The 19,517-nt window shown below is 45.4% G+C and overlaps 1 protein-coding gene across 1 annotated transcript in view; it reads right to left on the bottom strand.

Annotated features, from left to right (window-relative positions):
- LOC137418486 (cilia- and flagella-associated protein 100) overlaps positions 1–17,853 on the bottom strand; it is a 62,219-nt gene extending 44,366 nt beyond the window's left edge. Inside the window, exon 1 of the mRNA XM_078769147.1 lies at positions 17,827–17,853. The gene's annotated coding sequence lies outside the window, so the exon portion shown is untranslated. The remainder of the gene's footprint in view (positions 1–17,826) is intronic.
- Between the last annotated feature and the right edge of the window lie 1,664 nt (positions 17,854–19,517).

Here is a 19,517-nt window from a genome sequence, read left to right as displayed (position 1 = left end):
TGCTGGGCTGCTAGGTGCAGCCTCATTTTCTGTGGGATCGTCCACCTTAGCCCCATGTGCTTGTTTGCAATGAGGGGCATGAATCCAACTTTCTATTTTGGGTCCATATTTTTTCTATTCTTATCAATCTCCTATGGTTTATCATTTCGTTCCAAGATACCGCAACCAAAGGTTTTAACCAAAGCTCTACCAAACTATTTCCAATTTGAACAAAAAATGCCAGTGAAACAATGATTCGAAGAATTAACTTCAAAGGGTCAATAAATTTATTCTATAGCCAGATCTAATTTTCCCATCCAATAGTTTGCCTTGCCACATGTCATATTATAACACCTTAATAAACCTTCGAAAAATGTTTCCCATCTCAACAAATTTCCTTTTTTTCAAATAGCCATGTGTAACTTACGTATTTAACTACAATTTCCTCTCAATTTGTTTGGCCTAACTGGCCGCAAAAGTGGCTGCCAGCATGCAGTACCGTTTTTTATCTACCAAGGAAGTGTTCCACACAAGACCTCTACCAAAATGTTGTTTGTAAAAAACAAATCTGGGATTTCTGATTACATGGATGCACACTCTCAGGACATTTTCAGGCTGCTGTTAACAATCCACTACGATGACTTAATTCCTTTACCCACAATCAAATAATTAGTACAAATTGAGGATATTATCCCTATCACATTCTTTTATAGATTCATTATGTTGGATCTAATTTTTCCCAATAATTTTCCACTGCTGTAAGGAAGAACAATAGCTCTCATAAGTCTTAGTAATATCGTACTTAATTTGCCCAGCAGAGAATAATTTATTTACTATCCTTTCTCATCTGTTAACCAGTGACTTTGTTTAAACTCCAGAACTGAAAACCCACAATAGTTCAAACCAGCAAAATTTTCTTTACTATTTTCCCATATCATCTATGCCTAAAACACATCCATACATACAGCACAATTTATATGCTGATAAAATTCAAGTTTATATATATAAAATCCATGAGCAGAGTATTCTGGGAAGTCAGTGTAAGACCTCTCCCAAATTTGGATGATTTTGTACTTCCTCATTTCCTTTTATGAAGCTCATATCCATAAATAGATGTTATTCTCATATACATTCTATCAAAAAATGGAATCCCAAAATTACTCACAATTTTACTATTAATTAATGGCTGCTCATAACCCAGCACATCAAATTTTTATATTCCATTTCCCTTGACAAAAGAGATAATGTTCATAATCAAATTATATTTCTATTTTATTTTACGGATTCTCTGGATATTCAATCCCATCCACATATCCCAATCCCATCCACATAAAACTATCCATTTCCAGACAGGCACACTGTCGGTGTCAACAATCTTGTAAGATTGATATACAAAACAACAAAAACAAAAAACACTAACATTGACACACATAAACACACACACACATGCATTATGCGTATTTGTTTGCGTTGGAACCATTATTTACAGATCAAGATGGGTGTCAATTTTATTTCAATTTCATAAAATTTGTCCTTCAATTTTATAAATGCTAATACACAAATAGACCAAAAAGTTTATTCTTAGAAAAACCCCTATAATGTCACATTGAAATTACCCTTTCAGTTCCCACCATAATTTATCCTAATTTGACTACACACCCATTTGCATGTCAGTCGACCACTGACCTATCAATCATGCGGAACACTAGTCCGAAATTCCCACCTGATCATCATGTGACTCTTGTCACTTAGTTTCAAAAATTAGCAAAGCAATTGTTCCAACTTTGTAAATTTAAAATTGTGTGCCCAACATAAAAGATCCAATTTCGGCATTTGGTCAATTATTACTAATTTGTTTACAAGCAAAAGAAAGAATGAATAATTCTTGCTCCGAAAACTTTTCAGACCCAAGAATCATCGACAGTTATTCATGTTTGTCCAGTAATCGAATCTGTTGAGGCCAATCATCATTTGGGATTTGCAGCAATGAAGGCCTAATCATTGTCTGAGGTACCGGTACGCACTGGTACCCTTGATCTTGGTTTGCCCCATGACCTTGTCCTCCTGTTGATGTACGGACATCTTCTTCTCCAATGTCCCATCTTTCCACACTCGAAACACCGGTTTCTGTCGTTTTCTGGTCTGTGCACCTGTGCATTTGTATTGCTGGGCTGCATCTCTACATCCCTGAGTTGCCACTGCAATCTCTCGTTGTCTCCTGAAACACGAAAAAATTCTCTGTACCGTCCTTTTTGGGGAGACAACTGGAAATCAGATGGGACAACCGTCACTTTCATTCCTAATTTCGAGGGCAGTTGTGCATTTGTCTCCTCCACTGTATCCTGTATCCTTTTTATTTTAAGTTCTAGATCCGTTATCCGTTCTTGCTGTTCCCGTTGTCTGGATTCACCATCCCAAAGATGGAATGCAAGCCAGTCTACCGTTAGATTCTGTCTCTTCCTGGCTTTCAATCTTTGTTCCAATCTTTCCAATCGACTTCGCTCAAATGTACCATCTCTTGGAAACTCCTCATCATGTCCCTTTGTCCACAAATACCAATTCTCGACCTGCCTTATAGCTTCGGCACCATAACGGTCGTACATATGATGTGTACAAATACCTTTTTGTGGAATCTCTGGTTGTCCTTGTGTATTCTTGCAGGCTCCATTTCCCATTCTGCCTTTTATCAAAGTAGCGTTGGATGTGTTGTAGTTTGTTCCTCTAAAGCTTCACTCGTACCTCCAGGGAGGGTCTCTCCACCTGTTCACCCGGTGATTTTCAGAGAATCTCCCTCAGCTGTGGCTTTTGCGCAATCCAATCTCACAGATCAGTATTTGCAGATGAGCCGGAGGGTCAGTATGAAATGGGTGAATCCTCAGGTGTCCGCTCTGTTGACGGGGAAATCACAATGGTAACCGCACATATATATCTGTATATAAACTCACCACCTTGCTCAATTTTCCCAGGTTGTCTCCACATTGTTAATATCTCGCAAAGATATCAAAGCTTCTTTCTTGAGACCGCATTTTCATCAATCAAACAATCAATATATTCAATTCAATTTATTCAGTTAAATTTATTCAATTAAATTCAATCAATTAGATTCAATCAATTATTCAATTTCAATTAATTCATCAATATTCATCAATAAATCAAATTAATCATTTTGGATGACTCCTTGCATAAGCCCTTTCCCCAATGATGTCAGGACAGGTCCATCCATTGACTGAGATCGAGTTTCATCGGTCGTCACCTCGGATTCGTACCTCATGTCAATTGATGAATCACCGTCCTGTCCTAGGGTCATATCTGACATATTTCCCCATTTTGCCTGGTCTCCACAAATTTTCTTTGCAACCACTAAAGGCAACTCATCCTTCATTCGTGAGACAGCCAAAATGGATGGCAGATATTAAAGTTCATTGGGAAAAATATCTCATCATTTTTTTTTCTCTTTTAATAGTACCCAAAATCTCTTGGCAATATAAATTTCGTAAAACTCCTGAAATAAGACTGTCAAATTCCTTCAATCATGCTAAATTTTGAAACTCCATCGTTTGTACCACCCAATTTATCCCATAGGGCTTGAAAGTTCTTTCCCAAGTTCATGCAATCATTCTGCATTTGAACCCTATGATATCATTCATAATAATCATCATGATTTTATAGTCATGGTCCTATCATAATCATCTATTTAAAACGAACATTTCCTTTATCACCACAGCTATGTGGTATAATCAACAATAGAATAAAACTGTACATAGCAACAGGCTACCTCATGGCCACTTAGTATACCTATTGACAATAAGTCATAACAATATCGAATAATCATTGAACAATTCAAAAATCGCTTCCCCTGCTCCAGCCGCAGCATCCGTGATATTTGTTTGCTCATTCACTATTCCTGATTCGTCATCAAGGATCTCCATCATCACACAGCGTACTTAATTCCGCATTCTAATGAGAATTCAACAGGAATTTACGACTCAAAGGAAAAGAACGAGCAGACCTTTTGCAGGATGATCGTTACAAAAATCGTTACATATATTAAAGTATTTATGATGTCGACAAATCATATCTTAATTCTTACAAGATTTGGTTCTTTGAATAAATCACAGCACCGGGAGAACCAGCTCCAAAAATGGATCTTTGTGTTTATTCAGCACCCTAGTAATTGGTTCTTTGTGTACTAATTACACAGCACCCAGGCCCCGCTCATATGGATCTTTGTGCAGCGCTACACAGCACCTGAGCAAAAGGGGTTTCATCTACATTTTCCCTATCCGGTGTACCATCCGTGATATTTGTTTGCTCATTCACTATTCCTGATTCGTCATCAAGGATCTCCATCATCACACAGCGTACTCAATTCCGCATTTTAATGAGAGTTCAACAGGAATTTACGACTCAAAGGAAAAAGAACGAGCAGACATTTTGCAGGACGATAACTGGAATTAGTCGTGAAAATATATCCAAATACACAAAAATACACCCACACAAATAAACAACATTTATTCCGTTTAACAGAACAAACATTTCCTCTATCATGACATGCATGTCTTCAAAATTATATGACCAAGAGAAAAAGTAAAATTAATTAAAACTGCGAGCAGTGATAATCCGGGGACCATACCGCTCCATCCTGATTGGACGAGTGCGTGCTAGAGTCGTTATCAGCGACAGTCCAGATCCGATTGTTCAAAATTTCAACTCAATCGATCGAAAAATGAACGCAGGGATGCATTTTAAAGGTGCAGTGGCACTAACTGAGTTGCCACGAATATGGCCACGAAATTGCCAATATGGCCATCACAAAATATTTTCCTTAATCAATTGGCTCATAGCATAACCAATCTGCAAGTATTTCATCCGAAGATGTATCTCTGAGGACTTTAAATTAAATAAGTCATTTATAAATCAACGAGTTAATTTATTAAATGATTAATCAATAAATCAAAATTTTCCTTGACAGCCACATCACTTGGTCAGTGTCATGTCCAAATATCAGCTTCCTTACTCGACAGGTGCCTGAGTTAATGTAATGTAATTACTGTAATAAGATTACTGCAATTACTGTAATGATTACTGTAATTACTGTAATTACCGGAACTGTAATTACTGTAATTACCTCAGGTAATTAGCATCAGCAAAACACAACATTTGAATGTTCCCAAAACGTTGGAGCAAAACGTTGCAACAACGAAAGTGAAACGTTGTAGCGACGTTGTGGAAACGTCAGCAAAACACAACATTTGAATGTTCCCAAAACGTTGGAGCAAAACGTTGCAACAACGAAAGTGAAACGTTGTAGCGACGTTGTGGAAACGTCAGCAAAACACAACATTTGAATGTTCCCAAAACGTTGGAGCAAAACGTTGCAACAACGAAAGTGAAATGTTGTGGCGACGTTGTGGAAACGTTTTACAACAACATTATTTCAATGTTGCAGGAAAGTAATGTGAAAAACGTTCCCAAAAATGTTCTCTCTTTTTCTGTCTCTCTTTCTGTCTGTCTGTGTCTCTCTCTCACTTTCTGTCTCTCTCTGTCTATCTCTCTCTGTCTGTCTGTCTGTCTCTCTCTATGTGTCTGACTATCATCTTTATCTCTGTTTGTCTCTATGTCTCTCTCTCTTTCTCTCTCTGTCTATCTCTCTCTGTCTGTCTCTCTTTCTCACTTTCTGTCTCACTCTGTCTATCTCTCTCTGTCTGTCTCTCTCTATGTGTCTGACTATCATCTTTATCTCTGTTTGTCTCTATGTCTCTCTTTCTTTCTTTTCTCTCTCTCTCTCTCTGTCTGTCTGTCTGTCTCTCTTTCTGTCTCTCTCTGTGTTTCTCTCTCTGTCTGTCTGTCTGTCTCTCTCTATGTGTCTGACTATCATCTTTATCTCTGTTTGTCTCTATGTCTCTCTCTCTTTCTTTTCTGTCTCTCTCTCTCTGTCTGTCTCTCTTTGTCTCTCTTTCTGTCTCTCTCTGTGTTTCTCTCTCTGTCTGTCTGTCTGTCTCTCTCTATGTGTCTGACTATCATCTTTATCTCTGTTTGTCTCTATGTCTCTTTCTCTTTCTTTTCTGTCTCTCTCTCTCTGTCTGTCTCTCTTTCTCACTTTGTCTCACTCTGTCTATCTCTCTCTGTCTGTCTGTCTCTATGTGTCTGACTATCATCTTTATCTCTGTTTGTCTCTATGTCTCTCTCTCTTTCTCTCTCTGTCTATCTCTCTCTGTCTGTCTCTCTTTCTCACATTGTCTCACTCTGTCTATCTCTCTCTGTCTGTCTCTCTCTATGTGTCTGACTATCATCTTTATCTCTGTTTGTCTCTATGTCTCTCTCTCTTTCTCTCTCTGTCTATCTCTCTCTGTCTGTCTCTCTTTCTCACTTTGTCTCACTCTGTCTATCTCTCTCTGTCTGTCTGTCTGTCTCTCTCTATGTGTCTGACTATCATATTTATCTCTGTTTGTCTCTATGTCTCTCTTTCTTTCTTTTCTCTCTCTCTCTCTCTCTGTCTGTCTGTCTGTCTCTCTTTCTGTCTCTCTCTGTGTTTCTCTCTCTGTCTGTCTGTCTGTCTCTCTCTATGTTCTCTCTCTCTCTGTCTGTCTCTCTCTATCTGTTCCCAATTTATCCCATTAAAATCCCATTAAAATCTTTTTAAAATCCCATTAAAATCTTATTAAAATCCCATTAAATCTTATTAAAATCCCATTAAATCTCATATCTTGTCACCCTTTGCATTGTTGAAAGTAATTAATTCCGTAACTCAATATTACCTCTATTTATATATACTAGGGCGTGCCCGCACGTACGCGCTTGTCCGTACGTGCTTGCAAAAAAAAAACACACGTGCAAGCAACAACAAAAACTTTGAAACCACGTGGCAGTAACGACCACAGAACCTCCCTCCTATTTACATCAAATGGTTTGGTCCATTCGCAGAGCCTAAGCGAACGGCTTGCGAGTACGGTGACCATACCTTGGGACCCCCTTGTCCGATTAATTTCAAACCTTGACAAATTTTCCATTCCTTCCCTTCCTGATCTTTCGATGTAGGGCTGGGTTCTTTTTTTAGGATCATGTTGCATCGAGCATTATTTTCCAAAACAGTGTGAACATTAACCCACACCAAAACCTCTGACATCCCACCATTAACACCTATTGTAAGCGTGCCGAATCAGTAAGCATCACCCCTTCTATGAGCCTCGACCAGAGGGTGGTTGTTACTCACAAACACCATTTCCTGTAATTATCTCTCATAATCAGGATAAATTTGGAACAGCCCTTAAACTAACACCAAGCAGATCAATTTTTATATTTAGGTTGAGGTTTCACACAAACTGGGTAACTAAATAATACAGAATTATTATTATTATTATATCTCCGCCTTGGTGAACAGTTTATGTTTTGTATCCCACTGATAGGCCGGATCTGGATTCGGACCTGAACCAAAATCCAATCATTTCGTCGTGTCACCCATGCTATTTATCTGGCAAATTTCGTCAAAAAAAAAAAAACACAACAGCACTGGTTTTGTTTCACCCATGCTATTTATCTTCCTGCAAAACGCTTTGCTTCTCGCAAAACGTCCGCCAATGGGAAGTAAAGGGAGGGAAAAAAACGGGAGCAAGAGACAGGGTGCCGGAATGGACATGAGGGACAATGAGGGACAGTGAGGGAGTGTTGGTATGCAATTTTTATAATTCCCTTTCCCGGTTCCCTGTCGCTCGCCGAGCGCCGAGCAAGTCGCTGGCTCCAAGTCGAGTGCTTTGAACAAGTGCAAAAAAAAGAAGTACTTTATACGTGTACGGGTGGGTAAACGAGTGTCTTTCATTCAACCGTGAAACTTCCCTGTTTGTCGTTGAAGGCGGCAAAAAGGGCTGGCGTCAGGAAGGGCATCCGGTCGCAAAACATTGCTTCAAAAAGGGGACCAAAAACCAACACCTATCACGGTCCCCGAAAAGGCCAACCCTCGCTTTGCGGGGGAAAATGGCCTCTAAACGGTGGTTTTTTATTCAACCGTGAAGCATGTCTCAAAGGCTTAGTGATGGACCTGGACAAAATTTGATGCAATTTTTTTTTATCCAATCGCCATCTTTCATCATAATTCTGGACCGGCATGAGGGGGGGTTGTCTGTCATGAATTTATTTGTTGATCGAACGAGGTTTAGGCATGGCGGGAAAACTGAAAAAAATTATTTATTTAAAACGGGTGTACACGATTGTACACGTGTACGGACCTTACCGAACCGACAAACAAATCGCTTCATGGTGCACTTCATGAGCCGACTTGCCTGCAGACCAGAGTAAGGCTTTTAATACCCAGCGTATACTGTACATATACTCGCAAGCCCACGAATAATTAGAATCATTTAAAACGTTCCATCCTGATTTTACCTATGGACAATCACAAGTCCCACACACCAAATCCTTCATGTATATACACATAACTATTCCCAAGTTCGTAAATCATACTGGACCAAAAACAAGACACACTTACCTTTTAAAGACTTGTTTGTGTCCAGTTGATGTCAGCGGTGCCTCCAAATTGAAGAAGAATTTGTAGCTGAGAGACTCACAGGACTCCAATGACCGGACACAGGTTTACAAAAGGTCATGACTTTATTATTAACTGGTTATTCACTTTCATATGTTTTACCAAATAATATCGTTTAACTCAATGGACCAGGTTAACTCTATCCGCATGGTCCTTCTTGTTCGGCTGCAGCGCCGAACTCGTGGTACGCGTTCATTCCGTCGTGCAGGGCTTCGTGGCGAGTGCTCTTTCGTTCCGTCGGGCAGGGGTTATCGTGGCGAGTGCCCTTTCGTTCCGTCGGGCAGGGGTTATCGTGGCGAGTGCCCCTGAATCAAAGTCTGTTCTGGTTTATATCGGCACGCTTGAGTTAATCCTCTGTCCGCTGAAATCGTAATCCCTTCTCCGCTGCTTCTAATCCGTTACTCGATCGCCTCACTGGAGCCGGTTCGCCCCCCCCCCCCCCCCCCCTGCTGGGAGTTGCATTTGCCTCACAATAGGAGGGTGCTCTAGCCCGGGGCTGTGACCAGGTGAACAAGAGATTACCACGTTCGTGCAAATTCCTGACATTCATTTACGAAATCGTCTATCTGCTTCGGTTTCCAATTCCAACGATCACTATGATGTCAAGATCTCTACTTCCATATTGGTTTTGATTAATGCCATACAGTACATTTAATACCATGCCATACAGTACATTAATGCAGTACAGTACTTCCACATGTGGAAGAGGAGGAAGAGGTAGGGAGAGCTGTTGAAGGTGCGTCAGAGATTTCAGAACAGCTTGGAGAAAGGGAAGTATGGGGCGGACAAAAGGTTTGATGGTGATTGGGTGAGGCGCAGTGAGGTGTTGTTTGAGGAGGGGGAAGAGTGAGGCAGAAGGTTGAGGGAGCTGAAGGTGAGAGTTGGAAGGGGGAAGAAGCGGGGAGGACGCTTTGAGGAAGAGGGGTGAGAGGGGAGTCTAGGAGGGGAGGAGTGAGGGAGGGTCTCAGAGGGGAGTGGGGGTGTGGGGGGAGTTTAGGAGGGAAGGGGCAAGGGGGGAGATCTGAAAGGGATGGGTGATGGGGAAGATTTGGAGGGGAGGGGCAAGGGGGAAGATTTGAAAGGGATGGGTGATGGGGAAGATTTGGAGGGGAGGGGTGAGATTGGATTTTGAAAAATGTACGATTAATGGGAAACGAACATTTCTTGCAAAATGAGTTTCTTGCGACCTTCGAGTCAAAAATACGTTTGAGGATGCTGAAGGATGGGTGGAGTTCTGGAGAGTTTAGGGAATGAATGAAAGATGCACTATAAGAGATGGAATTTTTTTTTGGAATGAATAGATTTGGTGAGCAAGTCGAAAGCATCCTTTTATAGAAGAAGAAGAAAAAGGTGTTATAGAATATGACAGAATACCATTCTTCAGGGGACAGATGGAACATTTTTTAACGACGTGAACAAAGAACGAACGAACAAATAAGAACGAAACGGATAAGAACAGAGAAGGGAATATATTGTTGCGAATATGGAATTTGGCCTCCATATCCGCTTGTAAATATTCCCCTATTTCCCCAATACTCCCCAACTATCCCCAATCCCCCATTCCCTAGTCCCATTGTCTGTAAACAACAATCAGTAGAGCCGACCTTCCCCTTTTTCCCCCATTAAATGTCGTGCCCAGGTCCACCGCATCTCACGTAGACAACTTTCGGACATCTTGCTAGTTATTCTTAGTCTATGTCAGTTAAGGACTCCTTTCCATTAATTCTGACTCTTCGTTGCACCAGAATGTGATTATATGGCACCAGTAGTGAGTTTAGGACCTTTCCCATACCTCCTTCCATCTTCTTCCCCAAACAACAACTACAACTACAATTACAACAACAACAACAACAACAACTACAACTACAACTACAACAACAATTACAACAACAACGACGCTGCGCGGGGGAGTGTGCGTCATCACACCGGCTCGGTTAGCCGCCATTGACAATGCGCGCCGGACCATGCGCTCCACGGGGTTACCACGAAGGGGCTCCTTGTCAGTCCCCCGTCAAGGGCGGAGCCGGTAACCCCCCCCCCCCGCACGCACCCAATGAGAGGCGACGTGCCGATTCCATCTGGGGCGGAGCTAACGAGCCGAGGGCGTGTCACTCCCCGCCGGAGATACGAAGCGACTCACCGGATGTGAGGTGAGATGCGCCCCCAGCCTGGAGAGAGAAGTTGCCACGTACGAGCGCTGAATACCTCCCCGCATCTCTGGACCGGACCGAGTCGATTCTGACCTTTGAGCCCAGGTGCACCTGGAGCCATCGATCCTGCCTTTCCTAGCCATCAAACCCCGTGTGAGTCAGCCTTTTGTCCCGTTTATCTGTCGTCTGTTGGGAATAATATAAGAGTGTGTCTAAGTGATTATCTTACTATGCTGTCCCTCTTGTAGTTGTAATCTAACCTTCCGTAACAATATAACCTCCTCCGGAGGTCTTGAGAACCGTATCCCTGGTGTCGCGTCATTTTAATCCCAGCCGTTTGTCTTTTCCTTCATTGATCTAGCGTAGCGCGATTAGTCAACGTTCGGGTATAATCGGGTAACTTGTGCAGACGTGGTCATACCAAACCGCTCGGTAAATAACATCTAAGCCACGTCTGTAACAATTGGTGTCGAGGAGTGGAATTCGGACCCGGGACTAAATTTATTAGGCCCAAATTTGTAACAATTAGAATCGATTCGGAGCGCGTTTCCCGCGCGAAATTATAACGGCGAAATTTGATTTTGTTATACGAAAATAAAAACCCGAATTTTGAAAGTCGCACTATGGCGGATCAAGACAGCTGGGGTCCGGTAGGGGAGAGTGAGGCAGGGTCGGTCCAGGACCAAATTGAGGGACGCGAGGAGAGCGAAGCAGCGAGGGTAGCAAACGCACAAAATGGCGCCTCGCTGGTCACCGCGCCCGCGACCGTGGCAGCGCCCCCGGTGGATTGGAACTTGTTTTTCATACAAATGAAGGCCCTTATGGCCCAGAATAGCGAACGGTTAGAACAAAAGATGGGGTCCAATAGCGAGAAATTGAGGGAGGACATGGGGTCCAATAGCGAGAAATTGAGGGAGGACATGGGGCCCCAGATCGGAGGGTTAGGGAGTAGAATAGAGGGATTAGACAATAGGTTAGGGGAAATACAGGAGGGGTTAACGGGGGTAGAAAACAGAATGGCCGCTCAAGAGAATCAAATGGAAGGGATGAAAAAAGGGTTAGAGGGGTTAGAAAACACCATGGAAGGCAAATTGAGGGACATGAGGAACCAAGCGGAAAGGGAAGTTAACCAAATGGGGCAGCAGATAGAGGGGGTCAGAATGGGGGTAGAAACCAAACTGGATGCTCACAGGGAGGAAATGGAGCAGATGAGGGTGGCATCTGGGCAGGAGATGCAAGTGATGGGAAAGGAGATCAGAAGAGGAGTGAGTGAGGAGGTCGGAGGAGTGCGCGAGGAGGTGAGGCACTGTAAGGAGCACATGGAGAAGGAGGTGAGAAAGGGGACTGTAAAATTGCAAGGTGGTATAGAGGAGTTGACGCTGGGAGTAGAGCAGCTGACGGAGGGACAAAAAGAAGTAACGGAGCAGGTTCAAAGGAACACTGCGGTATTGGGAGGTTTAAAAGCGACACAAAATGACTTAAAAAATGACTTGGTAGCGACGAAGAGAGAATGTCAGATGGTACGTGAGGGACTGACAACGAGGTTGGACGAGGTGATAGAGGTAATGGAGACGAAGGACCGGCAGGTGAGGACGCACATGGAAACGGTCAAGGTAGCCTTAGAGGATGAGCTTGAGGAGACGTACCGGGCCATAAAAGAGGTGAAGCACAAATTAGAAGAAGTGGAAGAAGGGATGAGCGAAATTAAAAAGCGACGGAGAGAGGATAAGAAAGATAAAGGAGGAAGTAAAAGAATTGGTCCAAAGTCTGTGTTCAAATCGTGATGATGTGCTCATTAACCGGATGAGGGATTCGCAGGTGATGGGGGAGAAGCGAAAAGGAAGAGGACCCGGTGTAAGTGGTGACCAATATGGTCGTGCGTATGATGCGCCAGGGGATTTAAGAAGCTTGGGGGTCGAGATGGACCCGGGTGTTCGTGAGAGGCCGTTGGTGAAGTGTGCGACAGGTCTGGTGTGCGAAAAAGGAGGTGTGCGAGAAAGTCCGACTCTGGGGTGTGTGAGGAAAAAGTGCGTGCCAAGGAGTAGTGAGGGTGCTGGCGAGAGTGAGTCGGTCGTAGCGCGTGTGCGAGGGAGCACATGGAAGCGCGGTGTGGTAAGTGTTACAGAGGGTGTGACGGGAGAGTGTGCGCAGGAGGGTGCGCGAGAAAGGTGTGTGACGGACAGGTGCATGAGGAAAGAGTGCGCTGTCAGAAGTAAGGAAGAGTGTCCACCTGTGGTGGGTGTTACAGAGGGTGTAACGGGAGAGTGTGCGCGAGAAAGGTGTGTAACGGACAGGTGCATGAGGAAAGAGTGCGCTGTCAAGAGTAAGGGTGAGTGCGCTGTCAAGAATGGAGGTGAGAGTAGTGAGAGTGACAAGGAGAGTGAGTTGGTTGTGACAGGTGAGCGAGGATGTACACCTGGGATGGAAGGATGCACACCTGGAATGGAAGAGCGTGAGTGGGAATGCACGCTGGAGTTGGTAGTGAGGCACGTGGTTGGGTGTGCGAATGAGAGCACACCTGTGATTGTCACAGAGGAGGTGACAGAGGAGGGGGCGCGAAGAGGTGTGTTGGTGAGGTGTGCGACCAACGAATGTGTGCCAAAGTGTTCGGTGGTCAGGTGTGTGACCAAGGCTGTGAGTGGAATGAGAGTACCGAGGTGTGTAAGGAAAGGTACGAGGAGCATGGAGACGGCTGGATGTGTGAGCAAGGAACGGGCTGCGGGGTGTAAGAATCCAGGTGAAGCATCGACGGTAACCAGGTTAGAGGTTAGGTCGACTTTTAGCCGAAGCGGGCCCTCGGTGCGTGCCGGGCCTCGCTTTGAACGGCCGCGTCCGTGCTCCACTAGGTGGAGCGGGCAGCTGGATAGGAAGGGTCGTCATGGCGACCACGTTTTGTTGAGACGTGCCGGCAGGTCGAGATCGGGACATTGGATGGCTCCACGCCGAGGTGGTGCGTGGGATCTCGGCCCGGGTAAGCCCCCGTCCCTGCCCCGAATGCCGGACGTATCCAGCCGCCGGCACAAAACAACCAGCATCCATTGCTTGGCTTTACGAAGCCGGGCTTTGGACAGGAATTGGCGCACCGAGAGGCATTAGTGAGTAGACTGGGTGATGAGGTTAGTGTTTTGGCCCCAAAATTAGAGAAAAACAAAATTTGATGATTGGCAAAGGATTGGCAGAGTGATGATTGGTAATGGTACGATGATGGGTAGTGATTGGCAAATTTTTAATTTGTTGAAATTTGATGTGCAAAATTGGTAGTGAGAGACCCCCGATGTGGTGGGATGGCAAATCCACCATCCTTCCCATGTGGGGGCAAAGGAGCACTAGATTATGGGGTGTATGGCAGTGAAAACTAGCCCGGGTGGGTTAGGTTATATTGTAGGGATCTAGAAGAGATTGACATTAGGTAACGTTAAGTTTAGTTAGTGACTGATACCTGTAGTGGGGACGCAGGTAGATTAGTATGGATGATAATGACGAGGGAGCGCAATAGTTTAAAGGGACGACTGGGAAGCGCAAGTTTCAGAAGGGAGTAGTTAGCTGAGATGATGCCGTGTGTGTGAGGATTGAACAGGTGTGATTGCACAGGTGTGCAACTGGACAGGTGTGTGGAGCAGTGTGTGAGTAATGAGTGTTGTGGATCAGCGCGAATGCGCTTGGGGAGAGAAGGGTGCAGGTGGCACCAGGTGTGAGAGCACAGGTGTGCAAGTACAGGTGTGTGGAGAGAGTTGGAGTAAGTGGTACGGAGTGGTGTGCATGGTGCGAAGGTGTGAATGGGGGAAGAGTGGACCCCCATCACGGATACCCGGGGCGGGTAGTGTAAGTGTTAGGTAGAGGGTACAGGTAAATTGTGGTTGGATATTGGCATCTGTGGTGCGGTTGCAGAATGGTGTTGTGGATGGGTGCATTAGTGTTGTGGAAATGGCTGGGCGTGTAGCCTGTTAGTGTGTGTAGTTGGTTGGGCACTCCACCACTGTGAGGATGTCGGCCAGGTGAGGCCGCAGGTGGGCTCTGGGAGCCGGTAGTTGTGAGTGGGTGCCTGAGGATCCCGGGTGTGGATCGGGCAGCCCAGTGCCAGAGAGGGCACCGAGTGGGGAGAGCGCCAGAGGGCCTTCCCCAGGTAGTTAGGTTAGGGTAAGGAGCAGGTAAGCTCGGAGGCAACTGCAGTGGTGGAGGTGTGCAGGTGGGTAGACCCACTGGGAGAGGTACACGTCGCAGCCCAAAAATTGTACGAGGGCACCGGGAGATGAATCGGGGGAGTGAGACCCCAAATTGAAGAGCACCACAGTTTGGCCAATGGGAATTGGTTTTTAGAACCCATAGTGTAAGAGGGCCAATGGTTTGGCAGGAGAAAGACCCCGGGTAGTGTAAAGTTGTTAAAGTCATTTAGGAAATAGTTAGGATTGATGAACCTGTCGCACCATACGCAGCCACTTACCTGTGGTGATGATGATGACTCCACACCTGTGTTTTCTTTGTTTTGTTGCAGGAAATGAGATTGCTGTGGATTTGTGAGACGCATCACGACGTGGATGAGACATTGGGGTGATTCCATCTCTCCCTCCTTAGGAGGGACTGATGATGAATTGGTGATGGCAAATTTTGATGTTGAGTTGGAGATGGCAAATTTTGATGAGAGTTGGAAATAGCAAATTTGATTGGTTAGGAGGGAGAGAAGACGAATTTGGTTTATGGGAGGAACGGGGAAGACAGTAGGGATGTTTGTTGATTTGTAAAATAGATGTTTATGGGTAGTGTGGTGTTTTGTGGATACAGTAAGGGGTAAGGGAGGGGCCATGTAGGTTACCTGGTGGGGGGGGGGGCGTACGGTAGGAACGTACCTGTCTCACCTGGTTCCCATGTGCCCCCAGTGTGCATTACCTTGCATTGCGTGCACTTTTGCGCCCTTACCACCTTACTCACTTGTCTGCTTCTTTTGTCTCCCACCTCCGAGGATCTGGCTTTGGGGTAGAGAGAGAGGTGCTGGCTTCGCAGTTGTGGGCCTGCACTTTCGCTGCTTGCTGCTTGGATCGATACACCATATGGACCGCAATGTTTGTGGCCACCCACAATGGACCGCAGTTCTTTTGCGGCCAAGCACCACCCATGGATGGACCTATGGGTCAACGTGGCACCTATGCCATACAAGGTGAACCACTTATAGTTGGCCCCTGACGGCCACAATACAGAAATGGACGCGGTTGGCGCCTTTCTTTATTTTTTGAAAGAGGCAAGAACACCAAGTGCACCACACGAAGGCAAGACCAGCGGCAGAACATCGGCCGGCTGTGACACCACCGATGATCACTAAACACTTTATTGGTGCACCGGATGGTGCTCACTGTGTGATGGGGTGGTGCTTGATGCTTGGAAGGGGTGCTCTGCACATTATTAAAGGCCGTAGGCCACAGAGCACTCGTGGGTTGGTGTATCGATGCTAGCATGCGTGCTCTCTCTATGCATAACATCTGCATGTGTTCCTCCAAAAACAGGTCCTGGATCGTAGTGTAAATATCAGCGTAGTCTTGTGTAAATAATGCTCCCTACCGGCTGTATGTTTAGTTTGAGGATTCTTTCCGGATTCGGTTATCCTGTGGGTGTGTTTCTGTGAGGAGAAGGGTGCAACGTCGCAGGGGGACATATTTACTCATTTGGGAATATCTGTAAAACTGTCGCACTCAGGGTAGAGTTAATAGTAGAGGGAACTACATTGCGTGCCACACTAAAGTAGGTAAAAATTTATCGGGTCGGGACGCCCCGAGGGTAGAGAAGGGTGCAATGTTGCGAATATGGAATTTGGCCTCCATATCCGCTTGTAAATATTCCCCTATTTCCCCAATACTCCCCAACTATCCCCAATCCCCCATTCCCTAGTCCCATTGTCTGTAAACAACAATCAGTAGAGCCGACCTTCCCCTTTTTCCCCCATTAAATGTCGTGCCCAGGTCCACCGCATCTCACGTAGACAACTTTCGGACATCTTGCTAGTTATTCTTAGTCTATGTCAGTTAAGGACTCCTTTCCATTAATTCTGACTCTTCGTTGCACCAGAATGTGATTATATGGCACCAGTAGTGAGTTTAGGACCTTTCCCATACCTCCTTCCATCTTCTTCCCCAAACAACAACTACAACTACAATTACAACAACAACAACAACAACAACTACAACTACAACTACAACAACAATTACAACAACAACGACGCTGCGCGGGGGAGTGTGCGTCATCACACCGGCTCGGTTAGCCGCCATTGACAATGCGCGCCGGACCATGCGCTCCACGGGGTTACCACGAAGGGGCTCCTTGTCAGTCCCCCGTCAAGGGCGGAGCCGGTAACCCCCCCCGCACGCACCCAATGAGAGGCGACGTGCCGATTCCATCTGGGGCGGAGCTAACGAGCCGAGGGCGTGTCACTCCCCGCCGGAGATACGAAGCGACTCACCGGATGTGAGGTGAGATGCGCCCCCAGCCTGGAGAGAGAAGTTGCCACTTACGAGCGCTGAATACCTCCCCGCATCTCTGGACCGGACCGAGTTGATTCTGACCTTTGAGCCCAGGTGCACCTGGAGCCATCGATCCTGCCTTTCCTAGCCATCAAACCCCGTGTGAGTCAGCCTTTTGTCCCGTTTATCTGTCGTCTGTTGGGAATAATATAAGAGTGTGTCTAAGTGCTTATCTTACTATGCTGTCCCTCTTGTAGTTGTAATCTAACCTTCCGTAACAATATAACCTCCTCCGGAGGTCTTGAGAACCGTATCCCTGGTGTCGCGTCATTTTAATCCCAGCCGTGTGTCTTTTCCTTCATTGATCTAGCGTAGCGCGATTAGTCAACGTTCGGGTATAATCGGGTAACTTGTGCAGACGTGGTCATACCAAACCGCTCGGTAAATAACATCTAAGCCACGTCTGTAACAATATATATATATATATTTTATTTTTTTTGAGTTGGGATGAAAACAAAGACAGAGACCGAACGTGGAACGTGAAAAATAGAGACCGAAAGGAATTGCGAGCGCCGAAAGGAAACCGACGATTCTGTACACAGATATGTGTACAGGTATGTATGTACACAGGTATGTACACAGGTATGTACACAGGTATGAAAAACCAACACCAAGAATACTATTAGAGACACACCAATAGTTACATACACACCGAAAGAAAGATGAAGTTTCGACCTGTGGTAAAGCCGGTATTACGACAAAAACACAATTGTGAACAGTTACTTATTAACTTCGAAAGCGTGCGCGCATGCACAGCTTTGAAGAGACGTGACGTCACGTGACTTCCCGAGACGAGAAGAAACGTGAAGAGACTTTGAAGAGATTTAAAACGTTGGACAAGTGGTCGATGTTCGGGGAAGTTAGGGGGAGAAGAGAAAATCTAAGAAATAAGCAATACAGCGAAGGAAAGAACTTAAATTCACAGAACACCTATGGGGGTAGGGAAGCCGAGATAAACCAGGCCGCGCACGCGGTGGGACAGAAAAGGATTAAATTATACAAAAGTTTGCAAGAATTGCAAATCAACACCAACTGGAAAACACCCTGCAACACATGCACAATAAAAAAAACGAGTAGGAATTGACGAACACGAATGGAAAAAATACTATAACTTTTGCTGCCGTGCAGAGAGCGCTTTTATTTTGTATAGCGCTTTTCCAGAAGCCCAAAGGCGCTTTGACAGAGTGGAAAACATAATGCATAACAATACATGAAAACAACAATTGCAAAAAGACAAGAATCAATAGGGAAATATTTAAAGCAAAAGGAGGGAGAAGGAGAAGTGATAGTCAGGGGTTAAATGCTGTGGGTTGAATGTTGAATGCAGTGTTGAACAGGTGGGTCTTTAGTGATGTTTTGAATGTGGTGAGTGAGGAGGAGTCTCTGATGGTGTGAGGTAGTGAGTTCCAGAGGGTGGGAGCAGCGATGGAGAAGGCCCTGTCCCCCCAGGATCTGAATTTGGTCCGGATGGAGGGGGTCAGGAGGTTGGTACCAGCAGAGCGGAGGTTGCGGGTGGGAGTGTGTCTGGAGAGGAGGTCAGCCAGGTAGGATGGGGCCAGGTTATGGAGGGCTTTGTATGTCAAGAGGAGGATTTTGTACTGGATTCTCTCGGGGATGGGGAGCCAGTGAAGCTTGTAAAGGACGGGGGTGATGTGGTCACGGGTCCGGGAATGGGTGAGTAGACGGGCAGCGGAGTTCTGAATGTATTGGAGTTTATTGGTGATTTTTGAGGGTGAACCATAGAGGAGGCTATTGCAGTAGTCCAGACGGGAGGTGATGAAGGCGTGGATGAGGGTTTCTGCAGCCGTGGAGGAGAGGGATGAGCGGAGACGGGCAATGTTTTTCAGGTGAAAGAAGGCTGTCTTTGTGATCTGTTTAGTGTATTTGTCGAAGGAAAGGGTTTGGTCAAAGATGACGCCAAGATTCCGGATGTGAGGGGAGGTGGATACTGGGATACCGTCGATGTTGAGGGCAAAGTTATGGGTGGATTTTGTGAGCGTTTTTGGGCCAATGATGATTATTTCAGATTTATCACAGTTAAGCTTGAGGAAGTTGATTTGAAGCCAGGATTTTATTTCAGTGATGCAGTTTGTCAGGATAGAGTGGGTGTCGGTGGAGACGGACTTGGTGGAGATGAAAAGCTGGATGTCATCGGCGAAGCAGTGGAATTGGAGACCATGACGGCGGATTAAGTGACCGAGGGGGGACAGGTAAAGGATGAAGAGGAGGGGGCCAAGAACTGAACCTTGGGGGACACCTTGGGGGAGGGGAGCAGTGGGGGATTTGCAGTTATTGATGGTTTGGGAGCAGTGGGGGAGGTCCTCAAGGATATTTTGGGTCCTC

Source organism: Myxine glutinosa, unplaced genomic scaffold (assembly GCF_964187855.1).
Source record: "Myxine glutinosa unplaced genomic scaffold, kmMyxGlut1.1 SCAFFOLD_1437, whole genome shotgun sequence".
NCBI classification, from domain to species: domain Eukaryota; kingdom Metazoa; phylum Chordata; class Myxini; order Myxiniformes; family Myxinidae; genus Myxine; species Myxine glutinosa.
The sequence above is the reverse complement of the archived record's forward strand: the minus strand, read 5'-3'. Positions and strand labels throughout refer to the sequence as shown.